The following is a 25,843-nucleotide window of genomic DNA, read 5'->3' as shown; positions in this document are numbered from 1 at the left end:
CAATTTAATAGGAAGGGATGATACTTAAAAGGTGAAAGTAAGAGATGAGAGAGGAATATAAAGAGAGGAGATGGGGAGAGACAGAATGGGGTAAATTATCTCATATAGAAGAGGCAAGGGAAAATGGTTACAATGGAGGGGAAGAATAGGAAGGCAAAAGGGAATGGGTCAACCTTATTTCCATTGAATTTGGCTTGAGGAGGGAATGAAATACATACTAAGTAGGGTATTTCACCCTCAAGGAGAGTAGGGGGGGAAGTGGATGAGAGGGGTGATGATGGAAGGGAGGGCAGGCTGGGGGAAAGGGAAGTTGGAAGCACTCACTTTTGAAAAGGGACGAGATCAAAGTAGAGAATAGAACAAGTGGGAGGTGGGATAGGAGGGAGGGAAATATAGTCAGTCTTTTACAATGTATATACTATGTTATTGTTTTGCATTAGCCACACATGTATAACCTATACTGAACTGCTTATCTTCCCAGTAAGGGTGGGTGACAAGGGAGGAAGGGAATGAATCTGGAATTCAAAGATTTAAAATCAAATATTCAAATATATATATATATACACTAATATTAATACTATTTTACAGGTAACTGGGAAATAAGATATACAGGCACTGGGGCATAGAGATCCACTGGAAAAGTCGAAAGGGGTATGGGAGAAAATGTGGGAGATAGCAGATTGGAGGAGGGGATATCCTGTGGGACTGCTATTTTGGGGCAGTGGGTAGGGAAAAAATGGGGAGAAAATTTGTAACTCAAAATCTGGCGGAAATGAATGATGTAAATCAGAAGTTAATAAAGCATCTGAAAAAAAAGGAAAAAAATAAATAAAAGTAAAGTACAAGAGAAGCTTAGAGAGATACGGGATTCTTGACTCAATAAGAAGACAGATGAAATTCAGTTTTATGTAGATAGCAACAATCCAAAGTGCTTTGAGGATATCTTGAAGGCTATTTATGGGGCAAAGACATATGGCATCTCAACTATTTAGTGTTGATGGAGTCATATTGATTAATTACAAGGACAAGGTCCTGGAGAGATGGAGTGAACACTTCCATGGGGTTCTCAACAGACCATCATCAATCAGTGCTGAAGCCACTGACTGTTTACCTCAGGTTGAAGTCAATCCCTCTCAAGACAAATTTCCAATTGAAGAAGAAGTTTTGAATGTCATTAGGCTCCTCTCCTGTGGCAAAACACCTGGTGCTGATTCTATTTCAGCTGAAATTTACAAGGTGGGCAGTGTGGGGGGGCGGGGTCCATTGCTCATATAAAAGTTGACTGAAATTTTCCAGGTAATATGGCAATGGAGGTTCAAGTTCAAGGATGCCCCCCTTGTTCATCTCCATAAAGGTAAAGGAAATAGATTGTCCTGTGACAATCACAGGGGTGTCTCTCTCTTAGTCATTGCTGTCAAGTTTCTTCCCAGAGTCCTCTTTAATAGACTGATCCTTAACCTGGAATATGGTCATCTACCTGAGAGCCAGTGTGGCTTCAGAAAGGGTTGAGGAATGGTTGATATAGTGTTTACTGCCCAGCAACTACAGGAGAAATGCCAGGAGTAGAACAGAGATCTGTACACAACATTTGTAGATCTGAGCAAGGTCTTTGATACTGTTCATGGTGACGGCTTACAGAAAATTATGTCAAAATTTGGTTGCCCGGAGAAGTTAATCAGAATTGTACATTAATTTCATAATGGCATACTTGCCAGGTTCTGGGTAATGGACGATGCTCTTGCACTTTCCCAGTCACCAATGGAATGAAATCAAAGCACTTTGGATTGTTACTATCTGCATAAAACTGAATTTCATCTGTCTTTCATGTTCTTGCTCCCATTCTCTTTAGCATAATGTTTTCAACCATGTTGTCAAAAGCTTTCAATGAGGACAATCATAGCATCGAGATTAGATACTGCAGTGATAGTAAATTATTCAACTTGACAATTATTCAACTTGAAAAGGCTACAAGCCAAGACTAAAGTAGAGGGAATGTTGGTGCATGATGTTTTGTTTGCACATGGTTGTGCACTCAATGCAGCCTTTGAAGCTGAGATGCATCAAAGTGTGAATCAATTCTCTGGTGCTTGTGATAATTTAGGCCTACCAATGAACACCAAGAAAACGCATGTGCTCCATCAGGCAGCACCGTACCATCTATACATGGAACCATTAGTTACAGAAAATGGAGAAGTTTTAAATACCGTGGATAAATTAACTCACCTTGTTAGTATACTTTCCAGAGATGTACACATTGATAATAAGGTTGATCTATGCATGTCCAAAACTATCTCAGTGTTTGGGAGGCTCCAAAGGAAAGTGTAGGATAGAAGAGCTATTAAGCTGATCGCCAAACTGAAAGTTTACAGAGCCATTGTGCTGACCTCATTGTTGTAATCCTGTGAAACCTGAACAGTATACCAGCATCATGCCAAGAAACTGAATCATTTCCATTTGAATTGGCTTAGGAAGATTCTGAAAATCATCTGACTGGATATGATACCAGAAACTGAGGCCCTTTCTTGAATTTAACTGCCAAGCATTCAGACTCTACTGCAGAGAGTGCAACTCCAATAGACTAGCTATGTTGTTTGAATGTCAAATGTATGCTTGCCTAAAAGACTATTTTATAGATAATTAACACAGGGCAAGCACTAACATGTGGTTAGAAAAAGCAATCCAAAGACATGCTCAAGGTCTCTCTTTAAGCTCTCAAATTGAGTGCATGACATGGGAGACACTGGTATAGGACCACCCAGCATGGTGTGCCCTCCTCAGAAAAGGTGCTATATTCTATGAGCAAAACAGAATTGAACTAGCTTAAAAGAAATATCAAATGTACAAATTTAGAGAATCCACCCCAAATATTCACATGAACTATTTGTGCCTGACCTATGGTAGAGCATTCTGACCTCATATTCATCTGATCAGCCAGCTAGACACACTGTAACTTGACTCTAACATAGTAATGTAATTTTGGTCCTCTTGGAGAATGAAGAACAACAACCTACTTACTTATATGTTAATTGTTTCCATCACCATCATTCAATTTATCATTCTTCTCTCTTTTCTATGCTCATTTTGTTTTTATTTTAGTGAAGGAAATCATTGTAATAGTAATGGAATTTAAAGATCTCCCTGTATTGGCTTGGTTTTGGGGTTGAGTGTTGAAACCCATAGCTTGTGAATCCCACTTGTGGGATGGACTTGTTAACATGAAAAGAGAGGGCTGAACTGGGAGCAGCTGGTGCCATGGATTTAGAGAGATGCCCAAGCAGAGGGGCAGAAGAACTTTTGGGAGCAGCAATTGTGGAGGCAGAGAGAGAGAGAGAATTACTGAGGGACAGTTGGAGCTGCCCAGGACTTTTGAGAGCTGCCACCTGGAGCTGCCAAGAACTGAGGAGACATGACTGTGATGCCAGTATTTTGACTTTCTGTTTTGATATTGTTTTGCCAGATTCATCTGCTGGTGAAGGACAGTGCTGTTGTTGCAGAGGTCCTGGAATCTTGCTGTTGGTTCAGAAGCCCTGAAGAAGGATTTTCTTGTTATATGTTTACAGAAATCCTGGAAGAGGGTCTTGCTGATATTTTCAGGGGTCCTGAGACTCTTCTGCAGGCAGAGAGTGAATTGATGAGGACATTGGCAATATATCTTGTGGTTTTGTTAAGCTTTGTCTCCCCAGGAACAGAGATTGCTGAGAACTTGCCTCAGATCAAAATGAAGAAAAGATCTCTCTTTGGGTATTAAATGCTGTGCTGATATCTTAACCTTGTTGTAGCTCAGGGGTAGATGGCCTTTGTGCTCTCTACTGCCCCTTTTGAGAAGGTGCTTGGCATTAACTGATGATAATTGTAATTCAGTTGTGATCCAGGGGTGGGAAACTTTTGACTTTTTGCCCTCTGTGACTGACCAAATGAATGTACTTTGTTTATGATTGAAAACTAATCTTCATCTGAGAAGAGAGACTTTGTGATTGACTAAATGAATGTACTCCAGGGGTGGAGTAGTACTTGGAAATTTTTGAATTACACTTGGTGAATGTTGTATTTTTATTTTCTCTGCTGTGAATGTTTTGCCTTAATTTGTCACTGAATAAAATAGAGAGTTACTATGCTGGTATTTGAACCTTGGAAGTTGCTTCTGCTTGGCATTACAATCATATAAGCTCAGACCCAGTAGAGACTTCAGAGGCCATCTAACCCAATACCAATCTAGACAATAAGCCCCTCTACAGTTTTCTGACAAATAATTGTCTAGGATCTACACAAATACCTCCCCTGTGGAGGAGTTCACTGCTCCCTAACAGTCCATTTGATTTTCTGAATGCTCTAATTCTCAGTTCCATCTATTCAAGTTTCAGCAGACCTTAGACTGCTAGGTGGTGCAGTAGATAGAGTGTTAGGCCTGGAATCAGGAAAACTCATCTTTGTGAGCTCAAATCTGGCTTCAGACACTTACTAGCTGTGTGACCTTGGGCAAGTCACTTAATATTGTTTGCTTCAGTTTTTCATCTGTAAAATGAGCTGGAAAAGGAAATGGCAAACCACTTTGGTACCTTTGCCAAGAAAACCCCAAATGCTGTAAGGAAGAGTTGGACATTACTGGAATCACAGACCTTAGACACCTTAACCACATCTCCTGCTTCCATCTGATTCTGTGCAATTTTGATCCAATAGCAAAGCAGGCTTGTACCAGACTCCTATAGATTTCCAGGAGAGGTTATATTGTCTGGACCACTGCATGTAGTACCACTTTCAGGGTTAAATTTAATAATACGATATTCTTATTCCTTTTGATATATATATAATTTTGCATTAGGTCTCATCACCACATCATCTTGCATACTATAATTTGGGAAGTCTTAAAAATTGTTAAGTCAAAAAAAGAATATTGTGCAAAAAGCAACAATAATAATAACTCAGGCCTGTGAGGTTGGTAGCATTTTATTCAATGAACATATACTGTATGACTTAGGAAGTCAATAAAGAAAAAACTGCAATTATTACAGATTACTTATCCCTCCAGAAGCAATAATAATAAAATAGATAATCTAGGGCACTTGGAATTAGGAAGACTAAGATTCAAATTCCATATAGTTCTAACATTTTCTATATCTGTGAGACTGGTCAAATCACTTAGCCTCCATCTCATTCCATCATTTAAGACAAGGGTTCTTGACTTTTTTTGTGTTATAGACCCCTTTGGCAATCTAGTAAAAGCTATGGACCTCTTTTCAGAATACTGTATTGTAAATACACAAAGTAAAACACATAAGATTACAAAGAAAAACAATTGCATTGAAATAGAGGAGAAAGAAGAAGAGGAGGAAGAAGAGGAAAACAGAAAGAAGAGGAGGAGAAAAAGGAGGAGGAGGAAAAAGAGAAGAGAGAGGAGGAGAGAGAAGGAGGACAAGAAGGAAGAAGGAGGTGGGGGAGGAGGAAGGGTTCACAGGCTCCAAGTAAAAAACCCTTGCTCTAAGAATGTCATAAACAGGTTGCATTTTGCTTCAGTGATGGGAGTTCTGACACCTATAAAATCAAATTCATGGGTTCTTGATTTATTGATTCTCCCTCAATCACTTTCCTTGACTGGATTAGGTAGGTTTATTGCCCTGAAAATACTCTGTAACAATCTAAATCTTGGTTTTTAAATTAAACAACTTTTGTGAAGGAAAAGAGACAATCTCTCTCTGAGGTAAACATAGTATCTAGCTTATTTTTAAATAATATCTCTGTAAGTGTTAAATGTATAGAACCATTTAATAAAAAAAATTTGGTGCTTGAGAAAGATTCTTCAATTTACTTTATTTCCTTTTTTGTTTTGCTGAAGGGGGACAAAGTATTCAGAAAGAATAAAGGTGTTGCCCTACTGAGAAGCCCAGTTATATGGTACACCCTATGTCAATGAGTCTGGAACACTGGAGCCAGACACAATGACATTGTATACAATCCCCCTTACAAGGAATTTCAAAGTCACACTTTGTCTAAAGGAGAGGAGAGAAAATTGAGGTTTAGACCTCCTAATGCCAGTAGGTATGGCCTTAACCAAGAGAGCAAAGAATACACCAATTGTTCTGATCTAGGCCAAGTGCAGCAGGACTAGTTTCCCTTGTCCTATGTACCAGGCTTCTATTAATGTACTTTAAGATCACAATGACTTCTTTTGGCGGCTACATCATACTCACCAGTTCCTATCATTAGGAAATTTCAGAGTCAGCATGGCAGAATCAGCATGGAACTGAGTCCTAAAACCTGGGTTGAAGTCTTTTTTCTGAATTTGCTAGCTTTGTGAACCAGGCAAGTAATTTAGCTATTTACTCAATCAAAAAATAAGCACAATATTTTCCATCAATCAATCAACAAGCATTTATTAAGTAATGAGTGTGTGCCAGTTTCTGTGCTAAAGAATGCAGACATAGAGAGGAAAAACATGATCCCTATCCTCAAAATGAGGGGATAGCATGCAAAACATGGAAGGCAATGTGACAGAGAAGAGTAGAGATGAGAAAAGGCTTGCAGGAGAACGTAAGATTTGAGCTGAGTCCTGAAGGAAGCTAGTGAATCTAGGAATCATGACTGAGGAGGGAGAGCATTCCAGGCAGAGGGGAGAGTCAGTACAAATGAATGGAGATGAAAAGTCATGGAGCTTGGTGATAGGATATAATATGTGAGGAGCAGAAAGTAGGCCAGTATAGCTGGATCCTAAAATTATTATTGTTCCATTACGTTTCAGTTGTGTCCAACTCTCCATGACCACATTTGGGGTTTTCTTGGCAGAGATACTGGAGTGGTTTGCCACTTCCTTCTCCAGCTTATTTTACAAACAAGGAAACTGTTCACACAACTATTAAGTATCTGAGGTCAGATTTGAACTCAGGAAGCTGAGTCTTCCTGATTTCAGGCCTGGTCCTCTATCCACTGCACCAGCTAGCTGCCTAGAGCTGCAGAGGGGAGTAAAATGCAAGAGGACTGGAAAAGTAGGAATAGTACAGGTTATAAAGGATTTTAAATGTCAAACAGAAGGTTTTATATTTTATTCTGGAAGCAAGAGGGAGTCACTGAAGTTTACTGAGTAAGGGAGGGTCATACTCATGACTGAGTTTTAGGAAAATCACTCTGGCTAAATGAAGGATGGATTGGAGTGGGGAGTGACTTAAGGCAGATAAACTAACTAGAAGGCTAAAGATATAATTTAAGTGAGAAGTCCTGAGGGCCTTTACCAACATAGTGGCTATTATAAGTAGAGAGAAGAGGACATAAAAAGGAGTATTTGTAAAAGTAAAAACAAAGAGATTTTGCAACAGATTGGCTATGTGGAATGAATAGGAGTGAGGAGCTAAAAGTGACATCAGGATTACCAGTATGGATAACTGGGAAGATGGTGATATCCTTCACAGAAATAAGAGAGTTGGGAAGAAGAAAAGGTTTAGGGATAAAAAGAATGAATTTTGTTTTGGACATGTTGAGTTTAAGATGCCTACAAGATATAGATAGATAGATAGATAGATAGATAGATAGATAGATAGATAGATAGATAGATAGATAGATAGATAGATAGATAGATAAATGTAAGAAGCAGTTGAGGATGTATGTATGAAGCTCAGGAGAGAGATTAGGACTGGATACATAGATATAGTTTGGCCTCAGACACTTATTAGATGTGTGACCCTGGGCAAGTCATTTAACTTCTGTTTGCCCTAATCCACTATAGAAAAAAAATGGTAAAGTACTCTGGCATCCTTACCAAGAAAACTCCGAAAGGGAACACAAAGAGTCAGACACAACTAAAACAAATGAACAAAAACAACATATAGATCTGATTATCATCTATCTGCGTAGAGACAATAATTGACCCCATAGGAACTGATGAAATTGCCAAACAAGATGGTGTAGAGATAGAGGAGAATAAAGCTTAGGATAGAGTCTTGGGGGACACTCATAGTTAGTGGACATAACCTGGAGGAGGAATCAGTAAAAGAGGCTACATAGGAGTGGTCAAGTAAAAAGAGAATCAGGTCAGAGCCTGTAAAACCTAGAGTGGACAGGGCATAATGATAACAATAATAAGTAATATTTACATCATCCTTACTATGCGTCAGGTACTGTGCTAAGCACTTTATATTTGTTATCTTGTTTGACAGTTACAACTCTGGAAGGTAAATGCTATTATCCTCCCCAGTTTTCAGATAAGGAAACGAAAGTTAAATGACTTGTCCAGGGTCAAACTGCTACAGGGGCCAAATTTGAACTTGGGTTTTCCTGAACTAAGGCCAGGTATTCTGCCCAATGTACCACCTATCTGTGTATCCAGAAGACGTAATCAATTGTTTTAAAGACTGCAGACAGGTAATGAAGGATAAGAATCAAGAAAAGGCTGTTACAAGTTTGGGGAACTAAGAGATTTTTTGCTAGCACTAGAAAGAATACGCTATTGAAGGATTAGGTTGAAAGCCAGACTACAAAAGATTTAGAAGAGAATGTGAGAAAACAAGTGAAGACATCTAGTAGAGATAGCTTTCTTAAGGAGTTTAGTCAGGAAAGGGGGAGAGATGTAGGGGTATATCTATCAAGGATGATCAGATAACATGAGGATTTTCAAAGGATGGGAGAGACATAGGCACATATTTAGGCAACCGAAAAGAAGCCAATAGATAGGAAAAAACTGAAGATTAGAGAGAGAATGTGATAATTGTGGGGGCAATGTATAGGCGAAGGTTGGAGAGCATGAGATCAAGGATGTATGTGGGGGAAATGGATTGGCAAGAAGAGCTACTTCTTCATGAAAGACAGGTATAAAGTAAGAGACAATGGATGAAAACATCTGAGTAATATGAGAAGATGAAAAAGGGACCAGAGGGAGTTCTTGGTAAATGGCCTCATTTTTTTTTATAAAGTATGAAGTCAGGTCCTCAGATGAGAGAGTCAGGGGAGGGAGCACCTTGAATTAAAAGGTTTGATAAAGCAATTGATTGTGTAACAAAAGAATTGCTTTGCTTAAATGAGGTCTCAGTATATAGCAAAAATTTGTAGTGTTACCAATCAGAATATTTCTTGATTTTCTCCATCTTAATTCCACTATACCCGAATAGAAGTGAAGGAAGAATAGTAAGTAATTCAAGGTTGGGGCTGGGAAAAGCATGACTGGTGATAAGGGGATCTTATGTGAGGATAAAGCAGCATAAATTTCAAAATACTATATAAATTATTATTATTTTCAATATTCATCTCATTCTCATCTTATTTGATGGGTGTCAAATCAAAATTTTGCTGGGATGCCATTATCTGTTATTCATTTATATTAATTGTATTTATCAATATTAATATGTACTATTATTGATTAATATTAGTAACTAATTTTCAATGGACAAAAAAAATGGAGTTTTTGTAATTAAATAGAAGTATTCAAATTTAAACCCCTCTTCTGAAGGTTCATTGAAAGCATCGTTAGAATAACTTCAGTAGCAGACAGGTTAAAGGTGATGACATGTGCTCCATCTTATTCTCACATAAATTGGACATCTTCTAGTTATCTATATGGTGAAAGTCTGTTGTATCCTGTGATATAGAGATTATGAATATTTAGTATGACTAAATGTATTAAAATTTTAATTTCTTATGGATCAGTGCAATTATGGATTAAAGCAAATATGGGCAACCATTCCATTTGTGATTATGCTGTAGTACCAGTGAAATGTATTTGTTGGATTCCAAAGAATTTTTCAAGTGTATATCTGTGGTATGAAAAATTTGCCATTTGTTAGTTTATAAAAGATAGCTGACTAATGATGTGTAATCTTACCCATCAGTCCATGCCTTGCCTAGCGTTTAGTCAATTCTAAATTTTTGTCTTTTGCAGTGTGGTGTTATAGTTTCTTCCTTGCAAAATTCCCACTGATCTGTGAGTTCAGGCTCCTTAAGGACAAATTTCTGATGGCATTTCAGGAATTGCCATCACAGATCCCTCTGTTTCTCTCAACAAACTGACATAGCAGCTATTTTTGCAACACATCTTTGCCAACATGTTGCTGATTGAGTTCATGTGGACATCACCCATGGAAGTCCTTTTTATTTCAACTCTTTGATTATAGCTATTTCATAGGCTCATCTGGAGGTAAATCACTTTCAGTTACATACAATAAACCCATTGGTGTACACCAATTGTTATCCTTTGCCATTGCTTGGTGGAAAGATGGTTGTTTATTACAAAAGTATTTCTGTAAGTTTTAATCAGTATATTATGGACTCTCAAAACACTTATCAATCTTCTACCTCCTTTTTGAAGAGGTAGTATACTCTTTCCAAAGCTGCCTTAGGGTAATGGGCCTCATGTATATGTGTCTATGTATATTAATATAATATGATATAATACAATATAATATTTAGTAGGCTTTCCAAATTTTTACTAGTCCTAGTCTTTGTATGGCTAAGAGTAAATTACTTCCCCTCCTACAGATGTAATAAAGTGCTATAGGGCTGTGACATATTCCTATTTTCACTGAACAAATTCTACTGCTTAACTTTTAACCATTAGTCAAAGTTCTTGTTTCAAAAGCTGTACAGAAAAGGTCAATCCTTCTTTTACGTGATGACTTGCTGAAATGTTTTAAAATAGCTCCACTGTCTTTCCTGGTTCTGTGTCTCCTTAGCATTTGGGTTGTCATCTTTAAGCCATGCTCTAGTTTGTTAATGTCCTTACAATGAGGCCCTGAAGCTAGTCACAATGCCTCAGATGTGGACAATACAGAGTAGAATCAGAATTAAAATGGAACATGAGCTTTTTTTTGGATAGTGGACTTATATTGAGTTAGAAATCAATTAACCTGCCTAATTTTTTCACCTGAACTATAATATAACTATAGAATCACATCCATGATTTCAGTGTTGAAAAGGACCTCAGTGGCCATCTAGTAAGATTTCATAATGAATATGAAGAATTCATGAATACTTAGATACAGGGTAAAGAGAGAAGAAACAAAAGAACTCCAGGTACAACTACTACAAATATGTAAAAATAAAAAAGGTGCTTAAAAATAAGTTAAACTCTAAACAACTAAAAAACAGAAATAGACAATAAAATATAGCTTCCTCCTCAAGGCAGAGAGTTGGGGAATTACTGTGGCAAGATGATATATACATTGTCAGATACAAGGTGTTTATGCCTAATTGTTTTCTTTGTTATAATTAAAATTTCAAATTTCAAGCAGAGTAAGGGATATATCCCAAAATGACTATAATGTCCCAACAAAATGCACAAATAAAAACTCATTTTGAATAATAACAATAGCATTTACATAGCATTTTAAGGTTTGCAAAACATTTTATAAATATTGCTCATATTATCCTCATGATAAACCTGGGAGGTAAATAGCATTATTATCCTCATTTTAGTGATGAAGGAGCTGAGACAATAGAAATTAAGTGGCTTTCCCAGGGTCACACACCTAGTCCAGATCTGAGACTGGATTTGAACTTGACTCTTCCTGACTCTAGGTAGAATTCTGTCTAGTATGCTACCTTTCTGCCTCATAACAGGAATGTTATTTAGAAATTAGAATGTTCAACTGGACAGGCATGATGACAGAGTCCAAGGACTACCAGATTCACATTGGTCCTTTAAATAATATTCTTTGGAAACAGACATTCTATCAGTTAGGAATACATGCAAATGTACTACAATCCAGTCCCTTGTTTTACATTTTGTCCTTAAAGATGGCATGAATAACTATATCCAGTTCCTTGCTGAAATTTAAATTTACTATTTCAACAGAATTTCCCTGATATAGCAGTTTAATAAAACTATCCAAAGACAATAAAATATGACAGGTTAATGAAGGGAGAGCTGTCAAGTTTGGGGTTTTTTGTTTGTTGTTTTTTTGTTTTTGTTTTGGAGGGGGGGTGTTTTTCCAGTTTCTGTATAATAGGAAACAGTGATTAAATGATAAATTTTAAGGTCATTTAGAAGAATTATAATAACAGCGGATGGTATGGATAGAATGTCTACCATGGAGACAGGAAGACCTGGAGTCAGCACTACCTGACAAACATGGAATTTCTTTCTCTATACAAGTCACCTTACCTCTCAGTACCTCAAGCAGCTCTCTCCTAAGACTAAAAATTACAGAAAACTTGTTGATCTCCACTGGTAGTGGAAGTTTCTTGTACCAGGGAACTCACAGGTCTTTGTATAATGATATAAAGTAGGCCCTGTCTATATTATTTATCTTCAATTTACAGATCAGGAAACTGGGGCCCATAAAATTTGTGGCCAAGGTCAAAAAGAATGTCAATGGCAGAGCAGGGACTGAAACCCATCATCTTATTCCAAGTCTAATTGCAACTGTGCTGTATTTAATTATAGCAACGACTCTGGGTACAAATGATGAACATGAGAGGACCTTTGTATCCTCAAAAATTGCACTAACCCCTTCTTCCTTGAAAGAAAGAGAAACAAAACAATAACAGCAGGAATACTGAAGCTTTTTCCTCATCTGAAAGACACCCATAAGTCTGTGTTCTTGCTTCATTCTCCAGAACTTTTAGTCATCTCTAAGATTTCACTCCCAGAGGAGAGAGCATAGATTTGACCTTCACGCTCTCCTCTAGGAGTGAATTCTCAGAGATGACCAGGAAGCACAAGTATAAAAGACCCACAGACTCATTATTGTAAAGCTTTTGGAATTTGACACTGTCATAGGAATTAAAGCAGGTCTTCAGTGTTTGTTTGGCGTGGTTTGTTATAGCTAGGTGATTATACAAAATGCCAGAGGTACTAACATCCTGTTCACCTTTTATTTTTCAGTAACTGGTTATTACAATCAGCACTAGATCCTTCATCTATCATGCCAGTTTCCTTTGGAAAATCTACTGGTTCTCATTGAGCCTATGACTTTTTTTCAAGAGCCAAGGTGTGTTAAGAAATGTGGACTTTCATCATTCCTTTTCACAGAAGTTATTCTTCAGGACTTGCCTTTGTAACTTCTGCAGAAAGAATGGCCTTGGATGAGATGTCAACTTCTGATTTAAGAGTTTTATTGAAATACTATCACTTTTCTTTCTGGCTCTATTCAGTCATCATGGGTTCAAGGCAATATTTTATTTACTCAGTATCTTCTACACTTGATCTTCTCTATAAACTCATGTCTACTTTTAGTTGCATTGTTTCCACATATTAAATCTTCTATTTTTAATTTGCCTACTGAAAGCATTTATTTGTCTATTATAGCTTTAAAAAAACTGCAATTCAATGACACCTAGTAGACTAAGAAAAAAAATTAAATCTCAAATATTGAAGAAAGCCAGCTTTAAAAAAAAATCATAAAATCATTCTCTAAGAATGCCCTGGAGAGAGAATTAGATAGATGGTCAGAGTCCAATAAAAACAAGTCTGAAATGTATTGGGATTGGGTTATTCCGCAGCTTCCCTGCTTACTGCCAGCATATTTTCTCTTTATTGTGAATCGTAGTTCAGACTACAAATATTTCCTATTGTCCTCAATTTAGTTGTATTTCAGTCTTAACCTTTGTTATGATTCCTATTGCTTCCACACTTAATCTGCTGCAGAGGTTAGGGGAAGAGAGTTAAGGATAACTATTAAGAGAGATATGTGTCCTCTGCTGGGTCTCAGAAGTTGGTGGTACTGGTGGTGCTGGTTGTAAGTTTCTCACATAAACTTCAGGTTCACCGTCGGGGTCTCTCCAGCCCAAAGCAAATGGAATCCAGGTTTTTGGGAAATGGGCATAATTGTCTCTGAGGACAGACTAGGTTATCCAAGACCATTAGCCTGAATGCCCTTTTAGGTCAGGATTATTAAGATCCTGGAGCAGTAAGGGCAAGAAAGACAGGAGGGAGTGGAGGGTAAGTGGTGCATCTGACTCAGTACAATGATTGAACCTGACATGAGTCAGGAATGCAGGGAGAGGTGGATTAAGACTTTCTGTCTCCAGTGCCCCCTACCTCCTACCATGCTCTGCTTTCTCACAATTCTCCAGCTGCTCTGCTCAAAAACTTTGTTACACTGTTTCCTCCAAATCATATTCCTGCTCCAACCCACCCCACCCTCCTATTATCTTCCTATTCACTCCTTTTCTTTCGTCTCTCAGTTCCTGCTGAGACTTGAAAGTGACAGAGTCTGTATGGCCAATAGGTTACAGGCATGAAATTGAGGCAGTTAGCAGCTCAAGGGAGCCCCCCATTACAAGATAACATTCATTTGCCTTTCAGACTTCCTCAGTTGTGGCTAAACAGATTATCACCCATACTGTGATTATGAGTCAAAATTTGGGGCCATGAAGTAAAATTTCTGGAAAGTTCCCCCAGGTTCACTGGAGCAGACTGACTCTTATACTTAGGAGGAAGGCAAAGTGTTGCACCTACCTTGCATGTTAGACATGAAACAAAGACAGTCAGGAAGAAAGAGAGAAAGAAAGAACTAGAGGAAAAAAAAAACTGAATATGATTAAGACAAAAATTAATGCATCAGTCCAGCTGTTATGGAGATCATAGTTATGGAATCACAGTTATCAGAGTTATTGAATCATAGACAGTTGGAAGGGACTTTAAAATGATCTCCTCTCCCCACATACCTGTCCCAGAAGGTAAGATTCTTGAGGGCAGACAACCATATTGTTTCTATATTTGTATTCCTGGTGCTTATCACAATGCCTGGACTCACAGCAGGTACTTAAATTCCTATTGATTTAAAATGAATCTATTTTACCTGTCTTATTTTATAGATAGGGAAACTGGAACACAGATAAATAAAGAAGTCCAAGGTCACAACAGTAGCATAATTAGTTTTTTTTTACTCCACAACCATGTTTTCCATTACAAAATTCTGTCAGTAGCATTGCCCACATCTGTGACATCACCCTGTTTCTCTCCTTTGCCTTGCTCAGGATGTGCAGTCCGTTGTCAGGTCCTATCAAATCTTTCTCAAATACACTCCTTCCTTTTCATATTTTCTGCCCCCACTTACTTCAGGTCCTCCTTACCACTTTCTTAAATTACTACAATAGTTCTCTTCCCTTTTTGTACCATCATGGTAGTTAAAGGTGACATAGGGGGAAAGGCCTAGACCTAAGAGTTGGAAGACCTGTATTCTTTTCCCTTGTATGGCCTTGAGCAAATTGCTCCCATGTCTCTGAGTCTCCTATTCTTCCTCTATGCCAAGAAGAGTCAGAAAAACTCTCTGACCATTTTCAGCTACAAAATTCTCTGGTTTATTTGACTTCACACCTGAGAGAAATACACAGTTGGGAAGGAGGGTCATCAAATGAGAAAACAATGAGATGTCGTCAAAGCAGAAGAAAGGAGACTTGTACACAAGCCAGTAAAAAGAATGAGCATAGAGATAGAGCAAGAAATGGCATGAAAGAGAAACCAGGTAAAGATGGGGAAGGAGAAATGATTGGGGGAAAGAAACAAGATGAGAGAGAAAAATATAGTGAAAGAGTAAAGTTCTGAAATATTTCCAAAAAGCTAGCCTGCAGCTCAGTAAATGTACTCACAGCAAATCTTTTTCTCAACCCTGTATCTAGCTAATGACATGAAGGGAGAAAGAGAGGATCCTAAGTATGAAATTTTGCTCTGGGCCCTGGGCCAGGGCTGGTGGAAGCTCATGTTCAGTTTCCTGTAGAGGAAGGACCAGCCATGGGCAAGAAGGGGCTACTAGGCAGCTGTGAGTCAGCACTGTTGTGAAAAGTAACCTTCCCATTGCACCTGGACCAAGGAACATCCCATCCATCATGGAGGGGCTTATTGAGGTTTCCCCCACAGTGGGACTAGAACCATCCTTAGTGTCATGTCCCATGTCTCAAACCTGCTCTGTTTGTGACTGCTAGGTCCAGTGGGTCATTCCCCATTTCCTCCCAAACAGCCTTTCCCCAAGCAGAATTCCCTTAACCAGTACTCCTCTCCCAACCCCAGCAGCAATCCCCCAAACAGCCTTCCCCAACTCAGTCCCTTCCCACTCTTTCCTTGGCCCTTTGGCACAGGAACCTTTTCCTTATCCTCCCCACAATGCTTCTGCCAGAACCTGGAACTTAAAATTGGCAGATCGTGCCAAAGCTGGCTGCCACTGCCTCCCTGGCTCCTGGCAGTCAGCAGAATAAAGAGCAGTCAGGATCAGCTTCTCTGCAAGTTACCCCTGTATGGGGTGACTGCCCTCCCTGGCTACAGGCTGGCATCACTGTTACCCTCCTCCTCCTTCCTTCTCTTCTTCTATTTCCTAGTTATTAAGCATCAGCCCCCCTTGCTGTATAAATCCTATCCTTGATGTCACTATGGTCTTGGTTCCTTCTTTAATAAATTGGAGAAGAGAAAGGGAAAAAACTCTCTCTGGGCTCTAGACTTAAATGTGAAAAATAAAATGAGCCATCAGGAAGCTGGAGATATCCCAATTGGGGCAGCTCTCCCTCCTGGTTCCCTTCACCCAGGTATGTACTGGAGCCAGGTCTTGCCAGCTCACAAAAGCAAATTGTTAAAATTTCAGTGTCTGCTTTTACACTTCAGAAACGGTAAATACTGCAAAGCAGGGCTTGCTTTATTGTTTGTTGAATTTCTAGACTCAAGAAAGTGATGGAGAAAATGTCAAAAATGCAAATTAAATTTAAAAGTATGTCCTAGGAACATTTTTCCCCAGAGTGCTGGTTGTTAAATACTTACCAGCACACCACTTTTTTTCACTTCATAGTGCTTGATTTGCTGAGGGCTGCTATAATTTCTGCACTTCCCTAGCAAGTGTTACAAAAATTCCTTCCTGGGTCAGTCAGGTTTTCCTACTGAAAACCCACCACCCAAAGCTGTTTCTCTCACATCTCCCACACATTTCAATCTTTTTTTTTTCAGGGAAAAAAAAAGTCTTATTGGTGTCATGCAGACACTCTCAATTTTACTTTTCTCGCTTGCGACCATGAGAGTGTTGGAGCTTTAAAGTGATTAATAATCATTTCTATGTATGGTACCAATCCAAATGGGAAGCAGCAAAAGCCATATTAACTATCCTCTCCTTATCAAATAGAAGCTTCTCATAAGAGGAATAAATCTTTTTACAAAAGAAACAGATTCTGTGGGCAGGCTTTGAACCATCTGAAACTTAAAAAGCCACTATGATATTTTTTTTGTACTTTCTGCTGTAAGTGGCATTTTGTTATCTCATTCTTACCAAAGCATTGATGTTCTCTGCTTTTTCAAGCTCGCTTTTTTATATATTGTTCTATTCTTTAGCTTGCAGAGCAAAATTACAGCAGTATCAGAAGCTTAAAGAGGTATTTCCAAGACTGAATGACCTTAGGTTTAACCTAGTCTCAATTTTCAGTTCTCCTTTGTGTTTGACGAATGATTCATTTCTCAGAAGCTAGATTTCCTTTAAAAGAATTGGCCCAAACTTTTTTTTTTCTGTCCAACTTTTCAGTTCACAGGTGGGAAGTGAACTGTGGGGTTGGAGTGTCTTGGAGGGAATATAATTCACATTGTGGATAGTCAGAAAATTCTCAGTTCTGGACCAACCTCCCTAGAACATAGCCTTCTCCTAGCTACCTTACCCTTGCCACCAGCTGACAGATCACCATCTACTGTGCTATCTCTCCCACACAGCATTAGAGCACTCAATAAATGTTCATTCATTCGTTCATTTCAATACTTATCTCAAACCACTTGTCCTATGTAATCTATGCCCCTGCCAACTTAGACCAATCAGAATCATGTAATGGAAAGAAAACTTAACCAGCTATTAGGAGACTTGGCTTTGCCACAAACTACCTGAGTGACCTTGGGCACAATTTCCTCACCTATAAAATAAGGTTATAAGAGCAGATGATTCTTATGGTCCTAAGAAACTTAGAATAACTTCATTCTACTCACTGTTCTCTAACCATGTCCAATGAGAAATGAGACCTGACACAGTCAAAAGAACATTGGAGTCAAGGATGGAGAACTTGGGTTTGAATCCCATCACTACTATGCAACCAAGGATAAATCAGTTTACCTCTCTGGGCCTCAGTTTCCTCATCTGTAAAATGAGGGGGCTGAATTATACTATCTCTAAAGTCCCTTCAAGCTTTAAATCCTATAATCCTGTGACCTCCCTATTATTTCTCACACTGTTCCCTATGGCTACAATGCCCAGGCTGCCAGCTCTGTCTGTTCTTTCTTTAGTGAGTCTTCCTACTGCCTTCATTTTGGGAAAGTGCCAAGGCCAACCAACCTACATTCTCTCACCTCCAGTTATGTTTCTGACCTTCTGGACTTCACAGTACAACACCTCACCTTACCCCCTTTTTAGCTTTTATGTTGTCTTACTCCATTAACAATAACAATAGCTAGCAATTATATAGCACTTTAAAATTGTAAAGCACTTTACAAATTTGATCCCAGTTTATTCTCACAACAGCCCTGAGAAGTAGGTGCTATTATTATCCTCATACAGAAACTGAGGAAGGCAAAAGTCAATTGACCTGGGGCGGCTAGGTGGCGCAGTGAGTAAAGCGCTGGCCCAGAGTGAGGAGGACCTGAGTCTGATTCCAACCTTAGACACTTAACACCCACGCAAAAAAAAAAAAACTAGCCGTGTAACCTTGGGCAAGTTACTTAACCCCAATTGCCCTCCAAAAAAAGTCAATTGACTTGCCAGGGATCACACAGCTACAATCTAAAACCAAATTTAAATTCAGGACTTCCTCGTTCCAGGTCCAGAATAAGACTGCATTAGGATATAATCTCCTTAAGTGAAGGTACTGTCTTTCTTTCTGTCCATATCTTTATCACTGGGGCTTAGCACAGTGCCTGACATATAACATGTGCTTAATAAATACTGTGGCTTGCCTACCTTGAAATCCTACCCACCCTATACAATCCCTTTCAAGTATCATTCTTCATGAATCCCTTCCCCCCACTCTGAAGTGAGATTTCTTTCCTCTGAGGATTCGTAGTACTTGACTTCTTATTTACATATTGTTAATGTCTTTTTTTGCACTTTCATTATTTGTCCATATTTTCTAGCTCTCTCTCCTCGATTAATATCCCATAAGGAACTGGATCATGCTTTCTTATATATCTTTATATTCACTGACCCTGGGATTTCATCAGGGTAGGGAGTACCCTCTACTAATTGCAGATGGCACCTTCTCTGCAACTTATAAGTCTGAGTTGCCATTTCTTCTTGACTGTGAAGCCAGCTCACAGTCCACTGCACCAGATCATCTTACACATAATACACATTTAATAAATGCTTACTAAAGGAATCCATTTTAATGGTGTTTTACATGATATATTGAATATAGATATTTATTTCTCTCTATAGAGAGAAACGGGGTCAAGAGAAAGGGGAAGCAAGAGAAAGGAGGCACAGAGAGAGTGATAGAGAGGGAAAGATAGAAGTTGAAGGAAGGAAGGAAGGAAATGAGAGAGAGAGAGAAAAGAGGAAAAAGAGAAAAAAGTAAAAAAGAGAAAGAGAAAGTTAGCATAGTGAAGGTGATAAAGAGCTGATCTGAAAATCAGAAAGGTTTGTCTTGTGTTTTTTAGACATCTCCAGCAGCATAACCCTAAGCAACTAATATAACTTCTATGTGCATAGATAACTATGAAATAATAGTTTTTTGAGAAGTTGCTTATATATATATATATATTGCTAAAGGAAATTTCTTCCCTGCAAGTTCCTTATACAATAAAATCATGTCTGAAAAAAATAAGCAAAATATACAATCATAAATACAGAGTTGTAAGAAACTTGTGAAATCCTTTAGTCCACCCCTTCATTTTCCAAATGAGGAAACTGTAACTGAAAACTGTTCAATGACATATCCAAGTCATCAGCAGTAGGCAAAGTTATTATTTAAACTAATTTATTTAGCGTCAAAAGAGTGACTCTTTTTCCATTGTACTGACTCTACTCAAGAAAGCCCTCTTCCACTGCTTCAGTAAGTAAGGCTGGGGTTCTCCAACCTTATGCCAGTGTACATCACATTTCAAACAACCAAACGTAGTACAGCCTACTAACCTAGAAAAACTCTGAGGATTGTACCTTTTGACTGGGCACCACCCTTGCTTTCTTCTGAGAGGCTCACCATGATAAGTTAGCTACAGCATGATAAATTTTTCACCCAGAGCAACTCTGGAAGAATTTGGTAGGACTCCTTCACTAATTTTTCCAAATTGTAGAGTATTGGAATCAATTGTTCTTTAAATTTTTGATAGAATTCACCAGTAAATCCATCTGGCCCTGGAGATTTTTGATATTTTAATTGTTTCTTTCTGGCTGCTTGAAGTATTTTCTCTTTTACCTGGTAGTTCTAGAGTTTGGCCACAACATTTTGAGGACTTTTCAGTTTGGGGTCTCTTTCAGAAAGTTTCCGGTGGATTCTCTCGATTTCTATTTTACCCTCAGGTTTCTAGTATCTCAGGGCAGTCTTCCTTAATGAGTTCTTGGAGAATGTTGTCCAAGCTCATTTTTTAATCATGATTTTCTGGTAGGCCTATGATTCTCAGATTATCTCTCCTGGATCTGTTTTCCAGGTCAGTTATTTTTCCATTGAGGTATTTTACCTCTTTTTCTAATTTTTCATTCTTGTTGTTTTGTTTGACCAATTCTTGGTTCCTCATAGAGTTATTTGTTTCAATTTAGTTGATTCTAGTTTTTAGCAAATCATTTTCCTTCGTTAATTTTTGGAGCTCCTTTTCCATATCATATACTTTTCTTTTTAGAGAGATGTTTTCTTCATTATAATGTTTTTCTAATTCTGCAATTTTGGTTTTGAGAGAATTATTCATTTTGTCTTCTAACTCTCTCATTCGGTTTTCAAAGTTCCTTTTGATCTCATCTAGGAGAGCTTTCTGTGCTTGGGACCCATTCCCTGTTGATGGTTCAGCTGTGGGGGTGGAGTCCACATTGTCTCCCTCTGAAGATAGTAGGACTCCAGAGTCTTTGTAGTCTGCTTTCTACCCATTTTGAGGCAGGGCCCTAGCCATGCCCTTCCTCTAGGGATCCCAAGCCATTACTGTAAAGGTTTTGCCCTGGGGCAATAGTTACTATGATTTGGGGGGTGGGGGGTTGGAGCAGGTGAGGTTCACTCTGTCATCCTGGTCTTTGGAGGTCCTGATAGGGTTGTTTTTTTTTTTTTTTAATTTCTGGGCTATGAAGTGGTAGCCCCAGGAGTATTTGTTGTCCAGGACAGGGACCCCTGCATTTGGTTCTTACCTTGCTCTTTCCAGTCCCAGCCCTTTGGCGATAGGCCTGGTAGTAGCCCTTGTGGTTGGTAGGACGACTTGCCCTCTGAGTTGATCAGGCCTATTTCGGGCCTGCCTCTGTGTCTGCGGGCCGCGCCTTCTTTTTTTAGCCCTATGATTTAGTAAATGTCTCCTTGTATTTTCTCTGTGTATGTGTTTCACATCAATACAGTTCTCTCTCTCTCTCTCTCTTTCTCTCTCCCTTTTTTCTCTCACTCTTATTTTTAATATGGTGAGGGAACTAATTTAGGGAACTCTTGATCAATTATTATCTACCATCACCACCCAAACCACTGAATGTAAGGTGTAAGTATCAGAAAATGAGGAAGGAACTAAGGTCTTAAATACCCCCAAAAGTATTCTACTTTGTTACCTTTTTATGAAGTGTGTCAAAGTTCTTCCGTCAAGGTTAATCAAATTGCTACCAAAGGTTGCTTAGCCACTGACTGGACAAAGGATACATCACATTCCTATAGTCCTTTAAAAATCAAGACACAAAGCAGTTGAGTGAGGCTCTGAGGAATGTGGGCTCTGAGTCCAGAAAAGAGACAATTATGGAAGAAGAACCCAGTCCTTGAGAAGGAACCATTTTTCAGATCTGGGGGGTATAAGCATGGAAAGGAACAAGGGATCAAAATAATTATTTCAGTCATTCCATTGACATCCTCATCTGGATCCTTTGTCTTCATTCATTCTTCCTCTTGGACAGTCAGTGTGTTACCCTTTTCTTAAGGTTATTTTAATTTAATTTAATTAATATTTAAATCATTTCACTTAGCTTTATTTCCTAAGGGCCTTTCTAAATTTATGTACTTCATAGATGCCAGTCTTTACTTGAATATGGGATTCCAGTATATTAATGAACCACAATTTTTAAACCACTTCTCCATAGTTGGGTGCCAGCCTATGTTCCTTGTTCTTTAGAATATCATATTTCAAGTTTTCCTTTTGTATCATGTAACCAAGATGCAATCATGTGTTATTCTAAAATTTTTTGGTTGCAAATTGAAGACTTCTTTTATAATGTCCCAAAGATTAATTCTTTCATGTGGTTGTGAAATTTGACCCAACGTTTCTTGTTGAATGAAATCTCACAACCTGAACTTTGCTGTCTGCTACCAGTATTTCTGTGAAATTGTTCTGTATGAACTCTTAGAAAATAGTGTACAGGTTTACTTTTTCTATGATGTTTCTCTGGAAGAAGCTTGAGATTATTTCCGATATTCTATCTTAAAGATCAGTATTCTTGTTTTATTGAGCTCCTTTGTGTCCAATCAATTTAAAAGGACTTATAAAAAAATTATTACACCCTAAGTATTATGTTAAGATCCAGGAATACAATGATAAAAGTGAAACAGTCCCTGACCTCAAGAAGCTTACATTTTAATGAGGCAGATAGAATATACAAAGATACATATATAAAAGACATCTACCACACATAAACAAGTCAACCTTGAATATGACGGCAGTGTTCTTTCAATCTTCCTGACACTTTTTAACTTGCTTTATTACTTTTCCTTCTATCTTTGGGGGGATTTTTTGTATTAAATTTTTAATTTTCAGAGACTTTACTAATATGAAAAATATTTCCTTTTTTGTTGTTCTAATTTTAGTAGTCTCTTTTTAGACTTGGTGATTTCTTCCTTCTCAAAGAGATCTAATTTCTACTCTTATTTCTTTGGTATTTTTTCTTCTCTGGACCATTCTGGAGGATCTTGGAATTGTTCCATTATTGTTTCAGGAGGAATAGCAGAATTTGTTGTGTTATCTTCACCTACCAAAGGAGATTTTTTTCATTCCAATTCTTTTGTTACAAAGTAAACATACACTGAGATGAAACTTTTTTTCTTTTAATATTTCCTCATTTCTCTTCAGTCAGCTTATGACTGTCTCAATCAATCACTCTGATGGTTTTTCTATGGAGTCCTCACTAAAAATGTGTTTACCACCAATCCCTTCCCTTTAAAAAGCATGGTGTTATTGTGCCCCTTCCATAGCTCTCATGGCCCATGTGATTTTTTTTTTTTGATCCTTAGGAGGTGAGAGTGACAGCTGCTACAGGAAAACTTTAAGTGGCTTCTGTAGTAAGGTTTAGTCCTTCCACAACTGGATTTCTTCAGTCTCTGCACTAGCCCATGAAAGAGTAAGGGAATTTCCTAGAACATTGCTAAGAGGGGTGCTCTGAGAAGGCTTTGATCTTAGGGTTACTCTCTACTCTTCTCTGATTCCTTCTAGAGGTTTTCTGGTTTTACCAGTCATTAATTTTTTTAATCAGTTATGCATTTCTAGTTTCTTCTCTATTCCATTTTCTTTTTTTGCCAGGTTTCACACTCCACCACAACCATCCATTTACTCCCAGGATTTGTTTAATTCATGGGTCTTAATTCTTCCTATCAGTGGCTTTCCCCCTGGGACAAGGTCATAGGTTTAGCTCCACATTCCAGGTGCCCCAAATTGCACCAGTCATACAATGAAAGGTCACTCCAGGCTAGCTTTAGATGACCTGTGAGAACTGGAAAAGAAGAAAAAAAAAGTCAAAGGAGCAATGGACCCTTAAAGTGGCCTAGGAATCAGGATGCTTCTTTTTGAAGAGTTAATGGAGTGCTTGTGATCAAGCCCCACCCTAAGATATTGCTTTATGTGCTTATTTTGTGTTATCCCTGTTGTACTGTTGTACAGTTCTGTTGTCACCAGTTACCCCTAAACTCCCAATAACCTATGAAATGGATATGAAAGATCTTAGGGCAGAATACAATTGTAATGTATTTTTGCTTAATGGGAAGACCTTTCCCATCGTTAATCGGTCCATGTGGCCTGCTTAAGTCACATGGAAGCCTAAGTTACATGAGTTTGAGTCACATGAGGCCTATGATGGGAGAAGCTTGCTGAACAGGTGGAGCAGGAAGGATGGAGCAGAACCAAGAGGAAGTTGGTCAGAACAGTTAGAGCTGAGAGAGAGAGAGGAAGCAGACAGCAAGCTATGAGTGTTTTTGAGAAGGCCTTAGCAAGAGGAAGACTTGGGGATGGTGGTGCCCCCTGCATTATTATTGTGTACAGATTTCTTTATTGCTCTGACATATTTGGATTTCTGGTGTTGGGATTTAGCTTTTTGTGGTTTGAATAAATGTTTTAGTTCTGCCTTCCATGTGGAGAGTCTTATATTTTGTGATTCAGAACTACACCAGCATGTTCATAGCCACAATAGGCATTGTGAATATTGCACTGGCATACAAGAGCACAACTTCAAAAGCTGAGTGACTGAAAGACCAAAGCACCATAAGCTAATGACTGCATTTGCTGGACTGGAGAGTTGGTGGTGAGAATCTTGATAGCACTAGTAAATGTGCAGTGGTAGGTTGGTCTTAAGCTATTATGTTTTCTGTAAGTATTATCTTGTGGAAGATTCCTTATCTCATCATCTTGTTATTGGATAGTCCCCCGAATTTGGTGACTTTTACTTTGTTTTTGACAGGGTGGATAACTGTTATCTTCTTATTCTGTCATCTTCAGGACTAGATGTGTTTGATAGATGTCTGTTCTGCAATATCCCTTCACCCCTGAAACCCTCTTCCCCAACTGGTAAATTCTTCCTGGGACCTCTTAGAAGGGATCCAGACAAGCCTTCCTGTATTTCCCTCCCAGCTCTACTTCTACTCTCAGGACTTCACCACCATGCCTCAATTATGCTGGATCCTCCTAAAGCCTAGAGTCTTTTCACCCTGGAAACTCCCTTTCCTACCTCAACCCCTTTTCATTTATCTTTAGTGTGCTACCTCCTTGAGAGAAAGGGCTGTCTTTCCTTTGGCTTGTTTTTGTATCCCTGGAGCTTAGCACTGTTCCTGGCACTTAGTTAGCTCTTAACAAATGTTCATTGACTGAATGAATGAATGAATGAATGATAGCCCCTTGCAGCTCAGCCATCCTATAAGTCGAGTAAATTCTATCAGTCATGACAGCCAGACTCTTCCTTTCTAGATTCCTCTCCCCAGTTACCACTATCAACACCAAAAACACAACAAAGCATTTTTCTTGCATTCTTTTCAGTCTGAATAAATATGATGCCTCATTGATCTGCCACATAAAGATAATCTGCATGCTTTCATATTCTGTGTATAAAAGAACCTAAGATATGGTATAGTGGTTTATACATGGAAAAGTCATGTTAATAGCTATAGTGTTTGCTCTCAAAATGTTTACAGAGGGGATTATACTTGGAAGAAGTGACAGTGACTAAGATACCCACTTCCAACTGCTTCATTACAATTGAAGTTGTAAGCCTACTGGGCAGGGCCAGTGTCCCAGTTTGGCTTCTGCATCCTAGTTAAGCACATTATTCTATTGTCTGAAACCACTATCATTCAGTATCTAGGGAAGATCATGGCTCAGGCAGCTGAGCACTGGGCCAACCCTACAAACCTGAAACTTTTAACCCACAAAGGTCTTCCTAATTTTTCTATGCTTCATTGAAGAAGCAAATGAACGTTTCTGCTATTCACTTTTCTTCTTGGTAGAAGAGAAGGAAAGAAAAAGAAAGAAAGGAAGAAAGAAAGAAAGAAAGAAAGAAAGAAAGAGAGAGAGAGAGAGAGAGAGAGAGAGAGAGAGAGAGAGAGAGAGAGAGAGAAG

General features: G+C 38.5%; 1 pseudogene; it reads left to right on the top strand.

Moving 5' to 3' along the window:
- The window catches only part of LOC138154918 (speedy protein C-like), a 112,301-nt pseudogene extending 96,256 nt beyond the window's left edge, over positions 1-16,045 (top strand).
- The last annotated feature ends 9,798 nt before the right edge of the window (positions 16,046-25,843 follow it).

This window comes from Petaurus breviceps, unplaced genomic scaffold, assembly GCF_028583685.1.
Source record: "Petaurus breviceps papuanus isolate PSGF00001 unplaced genomic scaffold, PetGlider_PUasm1.0 91133, whole genome shotgun sequence".
Classification (NCBI taxonomy): domain Eukaryota; kingdom Metazoa; phylum Chordata; class Mammalia; order Diprotodontia; family Petauridae; genus Petaurus; species Petaurus breviceps.
The sequence above is the reverse complement of the archived record's forward strand: the minus strand, read 5'-3'. Positions and strand labels throughout refer to the sequence as shown.